The following is a 22,167-nucleotide window of genomic DNA, read 5'->3' on the forward strand; positions in this document are numbered from 1 at the left end:
TAAACACACAGAACCACTCTGAAAACACATGGCTCTGCTTGTCTGGCCCCAGTGCAACAAGTGCGCCCAGAGACCAGAGCTTGCAATAAAAATTAAACCACAACAAACAACCGCTCGGGTCTCTGAGGCACACGGAAAGCACCTGTCGAGAATGACTTGAAAGACAAACAGTGGAAAAGCAAAATCATTTTATCCTGTGACATACCAGGTCCCAAAAGCAAAGCCTTGGCCCTGAGACTCTGTGTCACACTGTCCTCGGCTGGTGATGGTCACCCATACGTAAGGAGTGTGGAACTTGCTTTTACTAACTACGGTGGGGGGCGGGGAGGATGCAGAGGCTGAAGTCCTAGGAAAATTTAAGGGAAAGTGCTGTGGCGTAGCAGGTAAAGCCACTGCCTGCAGAGCCGGCATCCCATACGGGTGCTGGTTCGAGTCCCGGCTGCTCCACTTCTGATCCAGCTCTCTGCTGTGGCCTGGGAAAGCAGTAGAAGATGGCCCAAGTCCTTGGCCCCCTGCACCCACATGGGAGACCTGGAAAAAGCTCCTGTATCCTGGCTGCGGATGGGCAAAGCTCCGGCCATTGTGGCCATCTGGGGAGTGAAACAGTGGATGGAAGACTTCTTGCTTTCTCTCCTGCCTCTGCCTCTCTTTAACTCTACCTTGCAAATAAATAAATAAATCTTTTTTAAAAAATGAAAGTATCACATCTTTCTAAAAATATTCAAGCCACAGCTTCATCCAAGGGTGCAGGTTTGCCTTTAGCATCCAAAGGCAAGTCATTTTCTTTGTTGCACTAAAACCCAAAATCTTCCCTGAGAGGCTAAAAGAAGCCAAACAGAAAGATCAAGGCTTCCTCTAAGGAGAATAAACGTTATCACATCTCTAGCACAATGCCTCAACCTTCAGAAACCACGGTGAGAATTTGAAGTCTCAGGGCTAACCACCCCTAGCACACCACCAGAAATGTAGACCCACTAAACCTGGGTGAGAGGTCAGGAGCAGGTAGCAAATTTCACTAAGATGTTGAACTCCAGAGAAGGTGTATAGCCTAGTGGTTAGGATGCCCGCACCCTACACTGCTTCCCAGCCCTGGGTCCTGACTCCAACTTCCTGCCAGTGCTGGCTTCCTACTGGCTTCCTGCCAGTACTGGGAGGCAGCAGTAACAGCCCCAGTCACTGAGTTCCTGCCACCTGCCGGGGGGACCTGAGTTGTGGTCCTGTCTTCAACCAGGCAGGCACCTGGGGAATGAACTAGGCAGGTGATGGGTTAGTTCCTTTCTTTTGTTAAGTTTACCTCCAAGCTAGCTAAATATATAGTAAAATGGTCACCATAAAAATAGGAAAGGTAGATCCAGGAACCTCAACTAGTGGAATACACTATAATTCAAAAACAGAGTTTTCAAAGGAGCTTCTTTTTTAAAGATTTATTTATTATTTCAAAGTCAGAATTACATAGAGAAAGGAGAGGCAGAGAGAGAGAGAGGTCTTCCATCCGATGGTTCACTCTGCAGTTGGCTGCAATGGCTGGAGCTGTGCCAATCCAAAGCCAGGAGCCAGGAGCTTCTTCTGAGTCTCCCATGCAAGTGCACGGGCCCAAGCACTCAGGCCATCTTCTACTACTTTCCCAGGCCATAGCAGAGAGCTGGGTCGGAAGTGGAGCAGCCAGGACTTGAACTGGCGCCCATATGGGATGCTGGCACTGCAGGTGGCAGCTTTACCCACTACACCACAGAGCCAGCTCCAAAAGGGGCTTCTTAAAGGAACAGAATGAGGTCATCTGCCTGGGCAGAAGCCAAGTTCCAGAGGGAACAAAGGACATGGAGAACAGCCTGGCGCATGGCTCCTCTCCAGCACAAATCTACAAGTCAGTGGCCAGAGATGGGGAAGGCAAGGCCACGGCCAGGTGGGAAGGGCCAGCGACACCTGACTCTCCCTCTGCCAGGCCTGGTACACAGTAGGGTGTGCACAGAAAACTTCACAGAGCAGATCTGCCGGCTATCTTGGAAGGTCCGCTTGTGAGGCTGGATTCTGGGTGGGGTCCCACCACCCCGGCTGGAAAGGGTGGTTTGCCTATGAATAAGCTGTTGGTGCAAACAGTGCGGTTTGCTTTGCTTCTGTCAGTCTGGAATTCTTGTATGTGCTAAGCAGAGGGTGCTCACCACAATCTGGATGACTCCAGCCGGATCACATTCCAGAACCGGCAAGACTATGGAGACGGGACAAAGAAATCAGTGGCAGTCAGGCGTGAGGGAGGAAGGGGCTGTATACACACAGGCAGAATACAGAAGCCTTCCGGGGGCAGCCGAACGCTCTGCATGATACGACAGTCGTGGATGCTGTCACTGTATGTGTGTCCGACCCGCACACTGCACAACACCAAGCACGACACAGGCATAAACTGTGGACTCTGGGCATATCGCTGTGTCCCTGGAACTCCAGGAACAGTCACAAATGTCCCACTCAGGGGTGGGGGACGAGAGGCCACTGAACAGAGTGAGGTTATGTATGTGTATGTGAGGGGGATACAGCACACACACGGGACACTCGACACCTTGCACTCAATTATGCTGCGAAGTAAAAATGCTTTTTACAATACAGTGCATTTTTTTTCATGGCTACTGAGTCTCTAGTGTACTTCTCTGGCAGACACAATTTCCCACATGTTGTCACCACTGGTTGCTGAGGGAACACAGCCCATCCTGTGTGACTCCATGGGGAGGCGCCTTTGGGGAGGTCCGGCCTTGTTTCCCCCTGGACTGCTCCTCCTACCCCCCCCCCACCTCTTCCTGGGCTGGTTTTGCTCTGTATGCTTTCGCTACAGTGAATCTCAGCCATAATTGCAACAAACCACTACCCCCTGGGGAGCCTCCTGGAGAATCACCAAAGGAGAGGTGGTGGTCTTGCAACCAACTCCTGGGGCTGACTCCTTACTTTGTGTCTGATAAACACCCCAGCCGTTGGTCTCAAAGACCCAACTCCAAGTCCTAATGCCCGCAGGTCTACCAAGACACCCTACTCCCCACCCCCGCTCTGCTCCCTCCACAAAGGTCCGAGACAGAGTCACTGTGGCTCCCGGTGACTGAGCCCAGCAACTCTAGGCAGTCCCGCCACACCACGGAGAAAAACACCTGCATCCTCGGATTGCACCGTCAGCTCCTCGCCAGCAGCGAGCACGGAGGGGCAAAACAAAACAATAGGTTGGCCAGCCTCAACAAAACCCAGAATGATGCCTCTCCCACCAGCTTCCTAGGTGTTCATCTAGGGTCACACCCGCCACGCTGAAGAGCACGTGGCTTCCTGGGAACGGGAGGAGGAAACGCTCAGCAAATCCTCAGGGCCACAGCAGGTCCTGTGCTGTGGGCGCCCCCACACAACACACCCGGCGCTAGCCCAGGAAACCAGGAGCCAACTCCCAGGCGTATGCCAGGCACGTACTTAAAAGGAGACCAAGAAACGGAGGGGCCATCTGGGAGTTCGCAGTAAAGCAAGATGCCCGGCAGCCAGCAGCACTGGAGCCTTCCTCCTGCGGAACTAGAACCCTCTGGGCCTGTTCAGCTGCAAGCTTGGGGTCTCCACGGTGTCCCCACCCTCTCAGGCTCCTCATCTACAAAGACGGGGACTCGGGAGCCCAACACCCGACACCCTTCTCTAGTACTGGGCTGGGTAAAAGGGCACGCCCAGCTGGACTCAGACTGCCAGGATGTGTTAGCAACACAAGGATGAGGAGAAAGGCTTTTGCCAGCATGCAAGGAAACCACCACTGAGTTAGCAAACTTATGCATTCCCTGACACCTCTGAAAATACCCTCCGGCCACATTTCTCATCCAGAAAGAAAATGCAAACAAGAGGTTTTGATCCTGACCCCCTGCAGGCATGGAAGAGTAGGAGGGATGGAAAGCAGAGCAGGGCCTGGAAATGACCACTGAGCTACACAGAGCCAGCCTCTAACCAGGCGAGGCTCGGAGCAGGCCTGTCCTCCTGGCCTGGCCTCCAAGGGGCAGGCTGCCTGGGAGCAGGGTCTCGGGAGGGAGACCTGTGCTGCCTTACGGTAACAGGAACTCCAGGCTGTCGCACAGAGACAAGCATCTCCAGGAGGCCCTTCCAAAATAACCGCCGAGGAGGAGGAGTCATCGACAGAAAAGGGGATGCGCTAAAGGTGCTGAGCAGACGAGGTGAGAAAACCATCAGTGCAGGGGAGCACCTGAGCTCTGTGTGCAGAGACCACGGGAGCAGGTGCATGCCGCTCAGGGCCGACTGGGCTCCCTGCTGGGGGACAGCAACCTGCCTCCTGGTCTACTCCCCTTTTCCCAAAAGAGCCCCTACCCAGGAAGCGCAGGGTCAGGCCCCAGGCCAGCCTTGGCTCAACTGCCCAGCTGGGTGCTTCAAGCCTCCGAATGCCCCGGCCAGGCTGAAGGCAATTCAGGTGTCTGGGCGAACACTGAGCATTCCGCAGGGCTTTAGCTGGTACACAGACAGCTTACAGGTGCGCACAGTTCAGAGTATTATTTAATAGGTTTCAGAATAGCACCAGGACTTTTATTTCTTTAAAGATTTATTTATTTGAAAGGCAGAGTTACAGAGAGATCGAGCTTCCATCCACTGGTTTACTCTCCAAATGGCTACAATGGCCAAAGCTGGGTGGATCCAAAGTCAGGAGCCAGGAGCTTTTTCTGGTCTCCCAAGTGGGTGCAGAGGCCCAAGCACTTGGGCCATCTTATACTGCTTTCCCAAGCCATAGCAGAGAGCTGGATCAGAAGTGGAGCAGCTAGGACTCGAACTGGTGCCCATACGAGATGCCGGCACTTCAGACAGTGACTTAACCTGCTGCCCCACAGCCCCGGCCCTTTAACTTTTGAAATATAGGCAGAGAACTAGTTGCTCACTTACAGCCTGAAATCTTTTGAATCTTCAAACAATCACCTGCTGGCTGCTATCACCCCTAAAGCCACCAGCTCATTCTGGGCCAGTACAGAGAGGGCTCCAACTGGTGGGAAGAATGGCCTAGACTTGAAGCCAGGGTCCCACGTGGCCTCACAGCTCCAATGAGACTCAGCCTTACTCCTGGTCCTTGAAATTGTTACAGTGGCCATCTGCAAGCAGCAGCCAGTGCCAGAGCCTTCACACACATTCTCAGCAAACCTCAAGCCCTGATGGTCCCCCACTAGCGACAGGAGATTCAGAAGAGCTAACAAGCAGTTTGCCAGAGGTCCTGGGCACTTCCACCCGAATGGTCAACCACGAGTGCATAAATATGCCAAGAGACCCTCTTGTTCTAGTGTTTGGAGGACGGAAGCTTCAGGCCTGGTTACTCGAGGTAAGAAGGCAACAGGAAGACAGCGTTTGTCTATTTGCACATTCAGAATTACTCAGCAATATCCTTGCCCCTAGAAATCCCAAAGGCAAACAAGGAAGAGCGACTCCAGCCCAGGTCAGGCCCCAAGGACCGGGATTCAGGGGCTCAGCTGGCCCTAAACAAAGGACCACACAAGCGTCTCATTCTGCTTGAGCTGAAGGAGAAACACTGAACTACGCCGACCAAGGTACTGTGGTTTGAATGTGGCCCCCAGAAACCAAGTGTGAGAAATCTAATCCCCACTGCAACCATGCTGGGGCCTGGTGGGAGGCGTCAGCAAGCTGGTGGATGCATTCATTATACAAAAGGCTGAGAGCTGGAGCGCCTGCTCTCGCTCCTCCTGTCCTCCCCCCGCAGGACAACTCAGCAACAAGGCCCTGGCCAGATGCTGGCAGCCCAACACCAGACTTCCCTTCAGAACGCTAAGAAATAAGTTTCTTTTGGGGCTGGCGCTGTGGCGTAGTGGGTAAAGCCCCCGCTTGCAGTGCCGGCATCCCATACGGGCACTGGTTCAAGACCTGGCTGCTCCACTTCCGATCCAGCTCTCTGCTGTGGCCTGGGAAAGCAGAAGATGGCCCAAGTGCCATCAGTAGAAGATGCACCCACATGGGAGACCCAGAAGAAGCTCCCGGCTTTAGATCAGCACAGCTCCAGCAGTTGCAGCCATCTGGGGAGTGAACCAGTAGATGGAGTTCTCTCTCTGTCTCTGTCTCCCTTCCTCCCTCCCTACCTCCCTCCCTCTCTCAAAACAAAGAACAAAGAAAGGCAGCTCCCCACACTGTGAAGGAATGGGCCCCCAGGGCAGCCTCAAAGGACAGACCCAACTGGAGAGTTCAAGTTCAACCAAGGATGCACTGAGGTTTGCAGACTCCCGTCTCCCACCTGGAGATAAGCCTGTCCTTGTATCCCACTCCTCCTTCTGAGCCGCTGAGTGATCATGCACCTTCCCAGAGCCCTCATGCCCCGTCCCACCTAGGCTGGCCCACTCCCTAATTCATGCTGATGCTCCCCCCCTCCCTGCAAAACCCTAGCACGTGGGGGCTTGTCATCCTCTGCGAAGAGACCTCCATGGGCCCGGGGCTGGCTAGCCTGTCTGTGCAGACACCACAGCTGCCCTACTTTCCTTCAGGGAGTCTGGGATGCGGGTCTGGGTCAGGCGGAGGGAGCCTCTGTGAGCAGTCCCCAAGCCGTGTGCCTGGCAGACACCATTTGGCATGCAATGCCACCACTCGTCACTGCTGCAGGAATTCAGCACATCCTGCCTGCCTCCACGGGCTCAGCACTCCTGGAAGTGTGGCCCGGTTTGCCCCAGACTTCACCCCAGGCGCTTTTTCTCTTTGCTATTCTTGCCCTGCAGCCTTCCATTGGTCATGAATCTCGGTCATGTGTACAATTACATGCTGAGTCCCGTGGGTCTTGCTAGAAAATCCCCAGACCCAGGAGTGGCCTTGGGGGTCCGGGACACCTAGGGACTTTTTACGTTCTCTGGACTGGTCAGCTAAGCTCAGGGGAGCAGCACAGGTCCTCAATATCCAACACTTCCCTTTCTTGCAAGGAGCACAGCTTTTCCTACTACACCAAGGCATGAATGATACTTAAGAGTTCCCAGAGGGGCCATTCACGCTTGAGAAGAGGCACTTGGGCAGCAAGATGCATCCAGGAGCCCGAGGTCCTTGCTGGGGACCGCCACTCCTCCCCCGATAGGGTGGGATTCGCGACACATCCATTCACAAGCTGAGGGCTCTCCTACCTGCAGCACCACCCTGGAGACACAGAGCTAGGAGATGCTGAGGACCAGGGCCTCAAGCACGCGGTGCTTTGGCAGGTACATCCCTAAGTCAGTACAGAAATGCTCCAAACCCACGGCCTCCATCTAGCCCATTCAGCTTTCTGAACAGCCACATGGGAGGCACCTGGGGAAGATACCAGTAACAAGTTCCTGGTCCCTGCCAATCAGGTGACTACCAAGCAAAACTCCAAAACTCCGCGCTCTGTTGTTATCAGACTCTGTTCTCCTTGGCCTAATTGTATCCTTCTTTTGTTGACAAAATAAGCAAGCAAAACTGTGGGAGATGACGCTAAGCAAGCCCAGACTATCTTGATTCAAAAAGCAAATAGAAGCAAAAATCACACTCTTCAACCTGAGAAGATCGTTCCCATGTATCTGGAGTAGGAAGTGAGGCACAAGGAAAATGATCCACTCTTGGTCCTGTGCCCCGCAGAAGGGCACATGGCAGTGATGAGGTTGATCAGCACATTTCCTGGAAAGCAGTGGACACAGAAGTAGCTGCAGGAGAAGTTTCCAGATGGAAAAGCAGGGAATCTCTTCTAATCTCTACAAGAAACAGGGGCCGGTGTCACGGCACAGCAGGTTAAACCTGTGAAGCCGTATCACAGAATTGCTTCAAGTCCTGGCAGCTCTGCTCCCCCTCTAGCTCCCTAATGCACTGGGAACGCAGCAGAGATGACCCAAGTCCTTGGGCCCCTGCTACCCACGTGGGAGACCCAGATGGAGTTCCTAGCTCCCGGCTTTGGCCTGGCCCAGCTCTGGCCATTAGAGTCACTGGGGGAGTACACCAGTGAATGAAAGAGCTCACATTCTCTGTCACTGTGATTTTTAAATAAATAGAAATTAAATCTTTAAAATAAAAGAGGCGGCATCAAGGGGGTGACCTGAGGCTGGCTGAGGTGCTATCTAACCTAGCACCTGTGTGTGGTTTATCCATTTTTCCTCAACAGTGTGAGGTAGCTCCTGTCCCACCTGTCCTGGTGCCCACACGTCATCGCTCACAATCTGCTGTTCCCACCCGTTATCTCGTGAGCTGGCTCAGGGACTGTTCCATCCTTCGCAGCATCTGCATGGGCTCTAATTCCGTGGACCTTGTACAAGACTCCCAAAGGCCACCTGTCCCCACTGGGATTCAGAAGCCAGGTGGACCTGGGCTTCGACAGGTGCCAAGTATGGCTGGCCCCAAAGGGAGCAGAGCCCCAATGCCCAGGTCCCCACAAGGTGGGTGGTCTTTCAGGAAGTGAGCAAGGCAGGTGCTGGTGCCTTGATACCATTCATTCATTCCTCTCCCTTAGATTGGAAAGCAAAAGGCTTCACACCAGGCCCCAGCTGGAGCTGCCAGAGTCGCAAAAATGCACATGGCAGCCAGAAGAGCCCTGGACTCACCCACAGAGCTGCCTGCAAACCAAGGAGGGATGGTGGAGGAGACCCTCAGGACCCTGGGAAGATCTCTCTGGAGCTGTCTTCCCAAGGCCACAATCAAGCTCCAACCCATGTCTCTGCGCCAAATGGCTCCTGTTCTCCCTGTCATCATCACCAAGGGCCAATCAGAGCTCCCGAGTGCCCACTGCTCGGAGGTCTCCCTTCCAAGGCACAGCACCAGACCCAAAGGCCATCTCAGCCACCTCTGCTGCAGACCACACGATCGGACCTTCTCGGTGTCTTCCAAGGGTGCAACCTGACTCTCCCACGTGGTTGAAAGCAAAGTCTCGGTCAGAGGCTCGATGACGTCAGAAGAAAAAAAATAAAAGTCCGGAACCAGCAGAGGTTGCCAAGACAAAAATCCTCAGTGCAAGTGAGGAGGTTGTGGATCTAAAATCACAATCAAGGAAAGCTGGAGAACGTGGCCATCGCTTCCAGCTTTCCCCCGGAGCCATCCAGGGCAGGGGGAAGGAAGGAAAAAGGTCAGCCCCCGTCAGGCACATGAGACAGAGGCCTCACTGGGGTGGGCAGCAGGTGGGGGGCCACCCCGGGTTTTCATGGGTGTTGGCCAATCTTCTCAACCAAGGGTGGGAACGTCTGGTCTGTGATTTGGGCTGGCCCTGCCAAGGCAACCGCAGGTGGCACTCAAAATTCAACACATCTACAGTGAGCTAATTTTTAAGTTGATAATTTTGTAGGGCCCACAAGCAATGTTTTAAAGAGCCAAGTGGCCCTCAGCAGAAAAAAAAAAAAAGGTTCCCTACCCTTGAAAATAAAAATTTAAACAAACGGTCCCCTGGTGGGGAGAAACAGCCAGTTGTTTGTGAGCTCTGGGCAGTGTACAGGTGCAACTGTTTCTCTGGGAGCATGGGACCCTCCCCACTGCTGCACACACACAGCCTCCAATTCACACAAGCCTTTTGCAGGCCCTGGCTGCTTCCAGCAAGGGAGTGGCCACACCATCAGTCAGCAAAGATCTCCATCTCCAGTCCTGCTCTCATCACCAGGACTACAGGCAGCTGTGAACAGCAGCTCTGGGCTCCAAGTGGCATACGGAGAGGCGAGAGATGTGTTTGATTAACTTTCCCACAAAACCGCCGTCCTGTTTTGGTTTATTGTTTTAATTCTTCTCCCTTTCTCTACTACAATACTAAAGCAATAAAAGCAAGAGGAAGGATGCATAAATGTGGTGAAAATGAGGCCAAGTGAATTTATTGTAACATTTTTTTTTTATTCATCACACGTATGCACAAAAGCTCTCCAAGCCTGCAAGAGCCCGGAAAGCTGCAGTGGAGAGATCCAACTCAGCGTGCGGAGGTTCCGGCTGCAGCTCCGCCACGAGGAAGCACCTGGCGCTTCGCAGTCTGGGGCAGCTCTGCAGACTCAGTTTGTCCCTCTGCAAAAGCAGTACAGGACTGCCTCATTCCCAGAGGGTGGCATGTGGCCCGGCGGGCAGGCTGCAGGAAAAGTCATGTACTTAACTCCGATGACTTGGGGTCATGGCTAATCGGATTTCGTACAAGCTCCAGATACTCTGGAGCAAGGTCATCACAAACAAGAACGCACGGGTGTGGGACGCCGTGGCACTAACAGAAGCATTCCTCCCGGACCCACCAACAAACATGAGTGTTCCATGCCCTGAGATGGCCCCGCCCTCTTGGGAGCGGGCGGCAGTCCCTCAGGTCCTTACTGAACACATGGCGCCTTTTCACGGAGAGTGTGCAGAAGTCAGCATTGGCTTGGTCCCACGCAAATGCTCACAAATCCCAAAAGAGCAGGATCGGAAAGGGCAGGGGTTGTCCATGACTATCCTGGTTCCTGGCTTCTGTCCAAGAGAGAAGAGCAAGAGACTGGGGTGGGGGCTGTGTATGCTTTTATCACTATGAACAGCAATGAAAATGAAGCCAACGAAGGCTGAAGACTGGGGTGGGAAAAGAATAAGAGGAGAAAGGAAGCAAACAGGACAGAATGCAGGAGAGACATGGGAGGAGTGAGGGACCCATATCGTGTGGGCATGGAGCGCTGTCCTCAGAAATGGGTTCACCCAGCCTGGGTGGCCTGCAGGGGGACTGAACGAGTCAGTTAAACTAAATGAATGCACACAGGGACACAGGCAGAGGCAAGGGATTTGCCAGAACCGAGGCTGCTCACGCAACACTGCTGCACGCAGCGGCCACGTCCTCTGTGCTGTCTTCCAGGTGCACCTGTGTGCTCTCAGCAGCTCCCCTCCTCAAACCCCGACTCAGTACCCGCTCGTGCTGGTCCCCGTGCTGAGCACAGCGAGGCGAGGCAACAACAGAGGCTGGGCAGGGTCACAGACGGAGAGGGGGCAGGGAAGGGGGCACTCGGTGGTCAGGAAAGGACACTCCGAGGAGGTGACATTCCCACTGCAGCATGAGAAGACGCCAGCTAGACAGACAGACAGGAAGAAGAGGAGGAAGAGTCTGCAAAGAGGAAAGAACATGAACGAGGCCGTGAGATGGGAGAGGGCGTGGGCACGCAGGGACTCAACACGAGGGGGCGGTGAGGGAGGCACAGCCACAGGAGAAGAGGGAGGGCCAAGACTGACCCCTCTGGCAGAAATGGGCATCTCAGCCCAGCCTCTCTGCTCTAACAAAGCACCCCAGCCCAGTGGCTCAAAAACCACAGAAATGCATTTCTCACAGTTCAAGGGGCCAGCGTGGTCAGGTGCTAGGCGGCAGACAACCAGCTTCTTGTATCCCAACATGGTGGGGAAGGGGAAAGGGAGAACTCTGGGGGCCTCCTTGCAAAGGGCTCTGATCCCACCTGTGAGGGCTCCATCCCAATGGCCCAATCCCCTCCCTAAAGCCGTGCCTCTTCATATCATTCTGTAAGCATCCATGGGGACATCGACAGTCATCATCAGGTTGTGTTCTGAACACAGTGGACAACAACGAAAGCTCCAACCAAGGACAGTGCCACAGTCTGGCTGCTCTCCTCCTGGGATTGCACTGGCTCCCGACGACAGGCTACGCTGGACAAGGACACACTGAGAGACAAGGAAACCGCTGGGAAGCTGCTGCACTCGAAGAACAGACCATGTCTCAGACAAGGGTGGTGGCAGGAAAGAGAGCAAGAACTGCAATGTGTTAGAGGAATTACATTAAGGTAAAAACGCTGAAAGGGGATGAGACAAATTCTGGAGAGAAAGAACTGTGACCTTAACATGCACCGGCTAAATTCAGTGGCCCAACAACTCTCTAGTTCACAGACAGCCCAGGCCACAGGGCTCCACAAAGAGAACAGATTCTGAGTGGGCTGGACGTGGGTCAGCACCCGTCTGAAGGGGGCGTTCAGTAAAAGCAGACGCGTGCTTGTGGCCCTGTGACATTTCCCAGGGAGTGACCAAAGGAGGGCAACAGAACCTGGCCCTCGAGGATCCCTAGGGAAGGAGAAAGTAGGGTGCGGCTCCTGCTGCCCTCCCACATCTCGCTCCCACCCTCCTCTCCACCCCAGGAGGCCAACCTTGGTGGACAGCGACATCCAGGCTCCCCTGTCCCTTGGCCAACGGGAGACACCATCTGAGGAGCAGAGAAGAAGAGGAAGAGAGGCCGGGGTCTCCTTCCTTGCTTTGGTCCACGGCCCCAGCGATGGCAGCTCCCGGCTCCCTCTGGGCAAGCACTGTGCTCCACACCTCACTGGGCTTCTCCCTGGCCCCTTTCACCCAGGGGTGCTGCAAGCCTTGGGTGCTCCAGCAGCCACTGCTGGTTCCCTTCACTCCACCCACACCCCCGAATCAGCCTTTCTGTCACTGTCTCCTCACTTGAACCATCTCGGAGGAGCTCCCTCTCCTGCTGGGGCTCCGTCTGAACCAGCAGGCACGCCCAGCTGTCCTGAAACACCCCCACCACAGAAACAAGGCAGGCTCAACAAGCAAGTCCTGAACCAGGCGACGTGTTGCCAGGCTGCTGGGTTGACGCCACACGGGCCTAACTATTCCCTACCTCAGAGCCGTCTCATTAAACAGGAGTTACTGCAGGGCTCAAAATAACAACTTATCACGAACAGTGTGCTAAAGAGGAAACTGTAATAATACCAGGATCAGCTGAAGCTGGCTCACGTTAAAGAGGTGACGTATACCTGGCAAGGGCTGTTCCCAGCACAGTCACAGGCAGCCCGAATTATTTAATAGCAGGATGAGAATATGCCGGCCTCTATTCTCAGCCTTCAGGAACACCCCCAAATCTTCCCGTCATCACCTATGAACTGGGATGACCGATAAACTACGTTTTCTTACTTGGAAGGAATCCTTTCGTCTCACACGTTTGCTCTGTTTTTCAACAAATACTTATCAAGCATCCACTATGCGGCAGGCACTGGGGTAACCTCAGGGAGCAGGGACCAAGACCCAGTCCTTTAGATAAGAATCTAGGTGAGGCATGAGAGGAATCAACAAGCAATTATAAAAAGAGGCAATAAATGGTTCAGAGCTGAGCACAGGTGCTAGGGGAGTGGCCCCTTATCTAGTGCTCAGGGGAGAACAGGCAGGGCTCCTGGGAATGAAACCTAAACCGGGAGGAGCCCAGAGAGAGGAGCGGTCAGATCAGGCCAAAGCAGGTGCACCCCCTGTCGAGGGGGAGAGAGAGAGAGAGAGGACTTGGCACAGTGCCACGCCAAAGAGGCTGTAAAGGCACGTTGGGAAAGCCCTTAGCGAGACAGAAAGCATGCAGTTTACCACCTAAACCTGGCCATGCTTAAGAACAACGAATGTGCACAGACACAAATCAGAACTGTCCCAGACAAACCAAACATACGGCCAGTCTACGTGATGACACAGGAGGCAGCTGGAACGGTGCAGGTACTCGGAACCACCGCATCGGGGTGTGCAGGCTGCAGCAACCGGATAAGAGGGCAGGCCTCGAAGGAGGCACCTTGGCAGGGGGCTGGACAGGACAGACCAAGATGCTGCAAGGCCCAAGATACACCCAACCAGAGGCCAACTGAACAATAGGAACCAGTAAGGTTTGTCTAATTTCAAATACCCACCACTTGGGCTCTTCAGCTTGATTTTTTTTTTTTGAATTTTATTTTATTTCTTTGAAAGGCAGAGCTTCAGAGAGAGAGAGAGAGAGAGAGAGAGAGAGAGATTTTCCATCCTCTGATTCACTCCCCCAAATGGCTCCAACAGCCAAGGCTGGGCCAGATCAAAGCCAGGAGCCAGGAACTTCTCCTATGCAGGTGCAGGGGCCCAAGGACCTGGGTCATCATCCACTGCTTTCCTTTCCCAAGTGCATTAGCAGAGAACTGCATCAGAAGTGTAGAACTTGGGACTCGAACTGGTGCCCAAGTGGGATGCCAGTGGTGCAGACAGTAGCTTAACCCACTATGCCACAGTGCCAGCTCCCACAAATGTATCTTATATCCAAATCTGAGCCGCCCATGCTGCCATGTCAAGCCGGCTTCACTCTGGTTGCAGAAAGGGAGATCGAATGTCGCCATGGAAACATCCACGCACACAGAGCCCAGAGGTCTCAGCACCCATGTGTCATGGGCTGGAATGTGTGGGGCTTTTTTTAAAAAATATAGTGAGGTGGTCACTCTTACAAGTTTAGATGAGAACCACGGACAGCACAAGAGGAAATCCTCCAAGTCCCAGACGTACTAGAAAGAGGTAGCAAAAGCAACTCACCTTTCCTCCTCTTTGCCATCCTATGCCCACACGCTACCAGGACAGGCATTTGACCCAGGAGTTAAAATGCTTCTTGGGACACCTGCATCCCTTGTTGGAGCACCTGGCTTCAAGGGTAACCCAGCTTCCTGCTGATGTCAACCACTGGAGGCAGCAGGTGATGGCTCACGGAGCTGGGTCCCTGCCACCCAGGTTTGAGACACAAAGAGCATCCCAGGCTCCTGGCTTTGACCTGGCCTCAGCTATAACACTGAGGACACTGGGTGGGGGGTAAGCCAGCAGACAGGAGTTGTGTGTGTGTGTGTGTGAAGACAAATTAAAATCCTGTGGTTTTTTTAAAAAGATTTATTTATTTACTTCAAAGTCAGAGTTACACAGAGAGAGGAGAGGCAGAGAGAAGAGGTCTTCCATCCCCAATTGGCTGCAACGGCTGAAGCTGTGCCAATCTGAAGCCAGGAGCCAGGAGCTTCCTCCATGTCTCCCACGCGGGAGCAGGGGCCCAAGAACTGGGGCCATCTTCCACTGCTTTCAGAGAGCTGAATCAGAAGTGGAGCAGCCGGGACCTGAACAGGCGCCCATGAGGGATGCCAGCACAGCAGGCTCAGCCCTACCCACTACGCCACAGTGCCAGCCCCATAAAATCCTGTGTTTTGTAATCTTAAGCACAAGATCCATGTACGTAAGAAGCTCCTCCTTGCAAGTAAATAAATAAATAAATGGCATAGATTTTTACCATCAGAAGCCATTACATAACCCACACACTTCCTAAAGAAAACACACTGGCGAGATATTTCTGTAAGCTAACATACGATTTTCTATTTATCTGGGAGGGCTTTGTCTGCTTTTGTCTCTTCATGGGCAGAAAAGGCACGGAGCTCTCCCCTGGCTCCGGCCTCGTGCTGGGGCGACAAGCTGGGGCTTGAGGGATGGACTGAGTCACACCCGGGAGCCGCGTCCCGGCATCAGCCCTGTCATTATGTGGGAACGCTCGTGGTCGTGGGCAGCTTCCATCGCAGCAACACGGCTACGTGTTGATCCCTGTGCAATTATCCCATTAGCAACACACGCGGAAGATCAAGAATAACCGGAAAAATGAAAGGCTTCATTCTTCCTCCCTCCCGTTTTCCCCCTCTGGAATCCTGAAGCCTCCTCCCCAGCGGCCTGATGCGTCGCTCAGCACCTGTCCGGAGCTGCACAGAGGAGAGCGCTCTCACACAGAAAAACCACCAAATAGCGGCAGAAACCATTCCTGAACGCCTGGCCTCCAGGGAACAGGTTCAAAGCTCAGGGGCTTGACAGGAAACCATCAAAAAGAGTGCAGGTGAGACGGTCAGCATCAACAGGAGGCCAGTGAAACAAGGCAGGAACCAATTTGAAACAGGCGGCTGCGGTTTGCTGGCACGGCTCACGCCCAGCCCCACTGCGGGCGAGGCCATAGAGGAAATAAGGTTGCAACCAGAGACAAAGGAAGGAAAGTCAACCCCGACATTGACCTTGGAAGTAGCTGCTCGCAATTATCTGGTGAAGCCGCTGTGCATGGTCATCTCATCTTCGGAGGGAAGATGTCCTAAGCTCTGCCTTCTGTAACTCCAGTCATAAATCTGTCCCATAAATCTGCCCCAGGTGTCTCTTTTATAAACACACCGGACACACCGACCACTGAAAGTGCGGTCTTGAGTCACGCAGGCTATGGTTTAAACCCACCAATGCTGTAAGGGCTAAGGTATGATGCTGATGAACCTGTAAGTATTGCAGGAAACTCGGGATTGTTGCACAGTTCTCAGGAAATGATTCCAGCTGAGCCCGCTGGCGTTAATAAATTACTCTCCATCCTCCACTGTCTCTGGTGCCTGTTTGAACAAAGGGAGTTTTCCCACCCCGGGTTTCCGTAACAATTTCATGTGTGGGCTGGGAACCACCGCTTTGACCATTAACAAGCACTGAGAGACACCCCTCCTTCCCTGCTGTGTGCTCAAACAAGGCTGGCCCTTTGAGTTGCAACCTGCAGGACGCCACTGGAGCCCGGGAACACCCAAAGTGTGCCCCAGAGGAAGAGAACTCTTATCCATAACAGAAAAGGGTATCGACAGTGTGGACGGACGGTGGTTTCTTCCTGACAGAAGCCTTTTTGTCCCAGATCACCTGGCCCACCCTCTGCTTCATCAGCTTCATGAAAACACTCACATGGGAAAAACAGCATTAGAAGCTCTGGTAAACTGCTCTTATTATGTGGCCAAACTCCCCACGCTTTGCAAAAACATAACCCAGAGATGCTACACTTGTGCCCGCAACCATGCCAAACAGCGGCCCTCCCAACCGCCAGGAATACAAGAAAACCGGACAAAGCCTGTTTGAAGACCCAGAGGTAGGCTTTGCTGAACGACTGCCCAGCAGGGGCCATGGACACCTGCTGGGTACTGCCTGTACCTCGGGCTGGGTGGAGGCACTCACTCCCCACCGGAACTGGGAGAGCCAGAGATGTTAGAGGGTTCTGCCGACTGAGATTTTACCCAGGCATCGGACGCCTCCCTCGGCTGGGTCAGATAATGGGCCTGCTTCATGGCTGAGGTCACACAGGACGGGCAAAGGCCATACCAATGGAATCGAACTTACATACAGCTTCCCGGCCTCGGAGGTCAGGGAAAGCTGAGCGCATGAACCGGAGCCTGAAACACGCCGTGAGAAAGTTGTCAGGAGGCCCAATTACCCTGGACTTCAGTACTGCTTCCAGCTCTCCGCAGAGGGAGATGCTCACCCTGGACAGGAACCAAGCTCTCAGCTATGAGATTCTGTCTGGTAGGCCCCTCCCCTTATAAAGATTCCTGGAGACAGGAGAAAACTGGAAAATTTAGAAACCCATGCCCAGCTACAGCTCCTGGCCACAACAGCCCAGTTACCCCAGTGGTTGTTACAATTCCCATTGCCCCTAAGTAATCCAGTGCACCCTCACAGGCCAGGAGACCTCGTATGGGGAAAAGACTGGCACAGGGCACCCCTTAGGCACACAGGAAGGGAGCCTACCCTGTGCTTCTAACCACTCCCACAGCCTTAAAGGTACAGACGCCTGGGGGCATCAGTGTCCAGTAAAGGCTGCTGCCAAGTGGACAGTGACCGCAGATCCCGAAAACCCCTCAGAGTCACCCTCTGAGCCCACTGCCCTGCTGTGACCACGCCGGAAGCTGGTCAATCCACACATGGCTGAGGCTTGAGGAACATACAGCCCTGCTCCAGTCTCACACCTGGGAGCCGACGGGTCAGCACACAGCGGAAGCCTGGAAAATTCAACAGGGGACACCTAGGAATCAGGGGCACCATGTCACCCTATTCCATTTAGACTAATGATAATATTGACCTTGCTGCTGTCTGTAGGTCTGACCGAGATGGCTCCGAGAAATTGGAGCCAGTTCCAAAGGGTTGCACCAGCCATGTCTTATACAATGGGTCTGTCCAGAGGAATTTTTCTGTATCTTATAGCAGCCTATGCTGCTTACCCCGAAAGGTTTCTAAATGCGTTACCAACAAAGTGGGGACCAAGCCAATGGGTGAGTTAGCAAACAGCCACTGCGAACCTTGGCTTTCCTCACTCCCCAAATGTACTTTGCCCCCAAAAACCAAACTCTTCCCACACTGGTAGCTGAGCAGGCCCGAATAAAGACAGCTATGCAGCTCACACCCTTCTAGTCCTGTGGGAACGGCGGCTGGGGTGGGGACTGGCATAGGAGGAACTGCTTCATCACCCACCTTCTGCAACAAGTTATCCAGAGGCCGGTCAGAGGATGCAGCAGAGCTGTGAAGTCACTGGCGGCTCCCCCAGGTCACCCAGACTCCTCAGCAGCCATGGTGCTGCAGCACAGGATGGGACGTGACCTACTCACTGCAGACAAGGGGGGAATCCGCCTTTTCTTAAATAAAGAGTGCTGTTTCTACGTCAACAGGTCAGGAGTAGTCACAGATATACTTGGTAGTAATTATGAAAGCAAATGTTATCACTCATAATAAAATCATCAAATGTTCATTAATTTGAAGTAGATCATCAAGACACAAAATTAAGAGACTACTACCTCTACTTTTAAAAGTTTAAAAGAGGCTGGCGCCGTGGCTCCTAGGCTAATCCTCCGCCTGCAGCACTGGCACTCCGAATTCTGGTCCCAGTTGGGGCGCCGGATTCTGTCCCGGTTGCCCCTCTTCCAGGCCAGCTCTCTGCTGTGGCCTGGGAGTGCAGTGGAGGATGGCCCAAGTCCTTGGGCCCTGCACCCGCATGGGAGACCAGGATAAGCACCTGGCTCCTGGCTTCGGATTGGCACAGCGCACCAGCTGTAGCAGCCATCTGGGGGGTGAAACAACTGAAGGAAGACCTTTCTCTCTGTCTCTCTCTTTCTCTCACTATCTAACTCTGCCTGTCAAAAAAAAAAAGTTTAAAATATATGATTTTTCACTAAGGTTGATAAAAAGCACTCTGAGGCTTTCAGCATTGTAGCACAGCAAGGTAAAGGTGCCACCTGAAACACCAGCTTCCCGTACCAGAGCTCTGGTTCACAGTCCTGACTGCTCCACTTCCGATCCAGCTCCTTGCTAATGTGCCTGGGAAAGCAGCAGAGGATGGCCCAAGTCCTCGGACCCCTGCCATGCACACAGGAGAACAGTATGGAATTCCAGGCTCTTGGCTTCCACTTGAACCAGCCCTGGCTGTTGCAGCCATTCAGGGAGTGAACCAGCAGATGGAAGATCTCTCTCCCCAATCCTCTCCTCCTCTCTGTCACTCTCCCCTTCAAACACATAAGTAAATCCTCAAGAGAAAGTGAGAGGGAGAGAGGGAGAGAGTGAGAGAGTGAGAGTGAGAGAGAGAGAGAAACTCTACTCAATTCTTTATTGCTTACTAAAAATTTTCTAAATTTAATTTAGTTATTGAAGTAACTATGAAAGCAGGATCTACCCAGAGTTGAGCTCCTGGCAGGAACAGCTAGAGTGGCCATTGTTGATTTACAAAAGGAACCTTAAAAGAATGCCCAGCACATACAATGAGAGCCCAGAGAAGCTGACAAACCAGTTCTTCCAATCTCAGTATTTTCTGCAATCTAGAAATAATAGGAATGCTATTTTTGCTTTTTGGGGTGTGTGTGTGTGTGTGTGTGTGTGTGTGTGTTCTCCTTTGATCTAAGACTGATTCACTTTCTGGCTGCATTCAGAATTCTCTGAGTCCCAAAGGGGAGTTATCTGTGCAGCATTTTACACCCTAAGAAAACCATGCATCTGACCCATTCCTAACGTGTGCTCTGCGTGTTGGAAAAGTCAGGAACAGGACTTGGCTCTGGCTAAGCGGTGGCTTTTCCCATTTTGCATGGTAACTTGGAAAATGTTGCTTCCCAACACTGGAAAACGTTACCGCCCTAAGTCAGGAGGCGCTGGGATCACCCAGTTCTATTTCTAGAACTTCCAGGCAGTGGCCTCGGGCTCCCTGCTTCACCTCACTGAGTTTTCTCAATTTTTGCCTTTTACTGATTTTTCAAAACAAGACAAAAAGCATCAGGCAGGAGGTGAAGTGGCACAGCGCACCCTCAGCGGAAGGCTTTCTCCTCCAGTGACCCTGAGGGACATCCCTGAGTAGGGAGAGACATGCTTCTCCATCTCCCATGCACGCCAGGGCCTTCGCTCAGCTGAGTAAGCGAGTGTTGTCACGTAGCGACTTCATTTGTTTGGAACGTTTTAAAAGGTTTCATTTAGACTATCAAATCAGAAAACCTTTTTCAAATTTTTTTTTATTTGAGAGACAGAGAACTTCCCCATCCACTGGTTTGTTCCCTTAATGAGTACAGTGACCAGGGTGGGACTGGGGCTGAAGCCCAGAGCCTGGAATGCAACCCAGGTCTCCCACAGGGGTGGCAGGAACCCAGTTACCTGAGCCGTCACCACTGCCTCCCAGGGTCTGCCTGAGCAGGAATCTGGAGTCAGGAGGCGGGAAATGAACCACAGGCACTCTGATTTGCAAGGTGGGCACCTTAACCACTACGCTAAACACCTGTCCCCCTGCAAAGCAACGTTTTTAATGGGAATCTTTGAGAAGGCTGTGATAGGACAGAAACTCCCACACATCTGTTGTAGGACTGCAAATTACTAAATACCTTTCTGAGAGCCAATTATGACATCATACTATCACTTAAAATAAATACAGATCCATTAATATAATCCCGTTATCAGAATCTAATACAAGAAAATTATCAATATTGTGAAGGGAGATCTATGCACAAGGATATGCACCCTATAAGTTACTCATAATAGAAACAATGGAAATAAGCCAAATGAAAGAATGAATAAAGAATCAAGGCACATCCAGATAGTGAGACATTAAGATGCCAATTTCAAAAGCCTATTTGCTGGGTGGGACACTCACATCTCACATCAGAGTGGCTGCTTTTAAGTCCCAGGTTCATTCCAGTTCTGGCTTTCTCCTAATGCAAGCCCTGGGAGGCAGCAGGTTCCAGCTCAAGTACTTGGGTCTCTGACACCCATGTGGGAGATCCAGACTATGTTTTTACTACCTGCTCCAGCCCCAGAGGAGTCAACCAGTAGATGGAGATCTCTCTCTTTCCCTCTCCCGCCCCCCTTTTCAAATAGAATAAAAATGGTTTAAAAAGCATAGCTGCAGAGGCTGCCATTGTGGCACAGGGGGTTAAGCTGCTACCTGCGGTGCCAGCATCCCATGTAGGAGTTTCAGTTCGAGCTCCATTTGCACCACTTCTCGTCTGGATCTCCCTGCTAATGCACCTGGGAAGGCAGAGGATGATGGCCCATGCGCCTGGATCCCTGCCACCCACGTGGGAGACCAGGCTGGAATTCCAGGCTTTTAACTGTGCCTAGACTTGGCCATTATCTCTCCCTCTCCTTTCAAATAAATAAATTTTCTAAAACATAATAATGAAGTATAGTTGCATGCAGCTATGCAATTCATGGTAAGTCACTCTGGATACTATGTTGCTGGAAAAACTGCAGGGGTAAAATTCTCGATCAAGGGTGAATTGGGGATTAGCCAGGAAGAACAGCAGTCCTGTTGGATGATTGGGTAACAATACAGACCCCACCCCTACTAAGCAGGCCCACCCCTATCTCCGAGGAGCCAGCAGCTCAACTGTGGAGGTGCCCTGTGCTCTGCCTCACCTGACCCACCACAGGGACAGCCCCAGCGGGCAAGCACCTGCTCTCAACATGAGTATGGACACTGAGCTCTGTGTGCTACTCAGATACCCTGGGATGCTGCTTCGGCAGGCAGAGATCATCTGTAAGATGCTTTCACGTCCATGCGACCAGCTGCACGCCTGCCCCCAGGCCCTCATTTCTGAAGGGAGCAGGGGGCTCGCATGGAATGCACTCAGCTGAACCCCACAGGTTCCCAGGCCGACAGCCCGCGGCAAAGCCTTCCTCCCCCACCGCAGCCTGGGCCGCAGGGGCCGCCCTCTGTGGAGCCGTCAATCCCCATGGCTCAATGCCATCCTCAATAACCACCACCGCTTCCCTGCTCTGCGAGGGACCCCGCCTCTGTTTTCTTTTTCTGGAACCTGTTTTCTCTGGCACCAAGGCACCCCCCAGACTCCTGGCTCTCTTCAAAGACGTGACACTGAAACCTGGGTCAAACTCCTCTATACCCATACAGTGTTAGTGCTGCGCTGTTCTCTTTCTCCTTCCCTCTCTCCCTCTTGCGCATACTCGCCTGTGTGTGCACGTGCACGCGCACACACACACACAGAATGGAGAAAAACTCAGGTCATCTGGCCCACTGCATCACTCTTTTAGGCAATAATGATCCTTATAAGAGTATCTGACATTTGTAAAGTAATCAGATGCCAGGTATAGTGCTAGGTTCTTTTTTTTTTTTTTTTTTTTTTTTTTTTTTTTTGACAGGCAGAGTGGACAGCGAGAGAGAGAGACAGAGAGAAAGGTCTTCCATTGCTGTTGGTTCAC

At 52.7% G+C, this 22,167-nt stretch overlaps 1 protein-coding gene and 1 long non-coding RNA gene across 5 annotated transcripts in view; both read right to left on the reverse strand.

The window, feature by feature from the left end:
• CAMK1D (calcium/calmodulin dependent protein kinase ID) overlaps window positions 1-22,167 on the reverse strand; it is a 458,904-nt gene that overhangs the window by 377,415 nt on the left and 59,322 nt on the right. The window lies entirely within an intron of this gene.
• Window positions 9,750-13,066, reverse strand: LOC138845003 (uncharacterized). Of its 2 annotated transcripts, none has more exons than XR_016219123.1 (3): window positions 12,051-13,066; window positions 10,255-10,389; window positions 9,750-9,960 (listed from the first exon to the last, which is right to left on the reverse strand). It is a non-coding gene; the product is annotated as an uncharacterized LOC138845003 (long non-coding RNA). The 2 variants fall into 2 exon arrangements; XR_016219122.1 differs by having other exon boundaries at window positions 9,750-10,021.

This window comes from Oryctolagus cuniculus, chromosome 13 (assembly GCF_051225735.1).
Source record: "Oryctolagus cuniculus isolate XC-2025 breed Fujian yellow rabbit chromosome 13, ASM5122573v1, whole genome shotgun sequence".
NCBI classification, from domain to species: Eukaryota; Metazoa; Chordata; class Mammalia; order Lagomorpha; family Leporidae; genus Oryctolagus; species Oryctolagus cuniculus.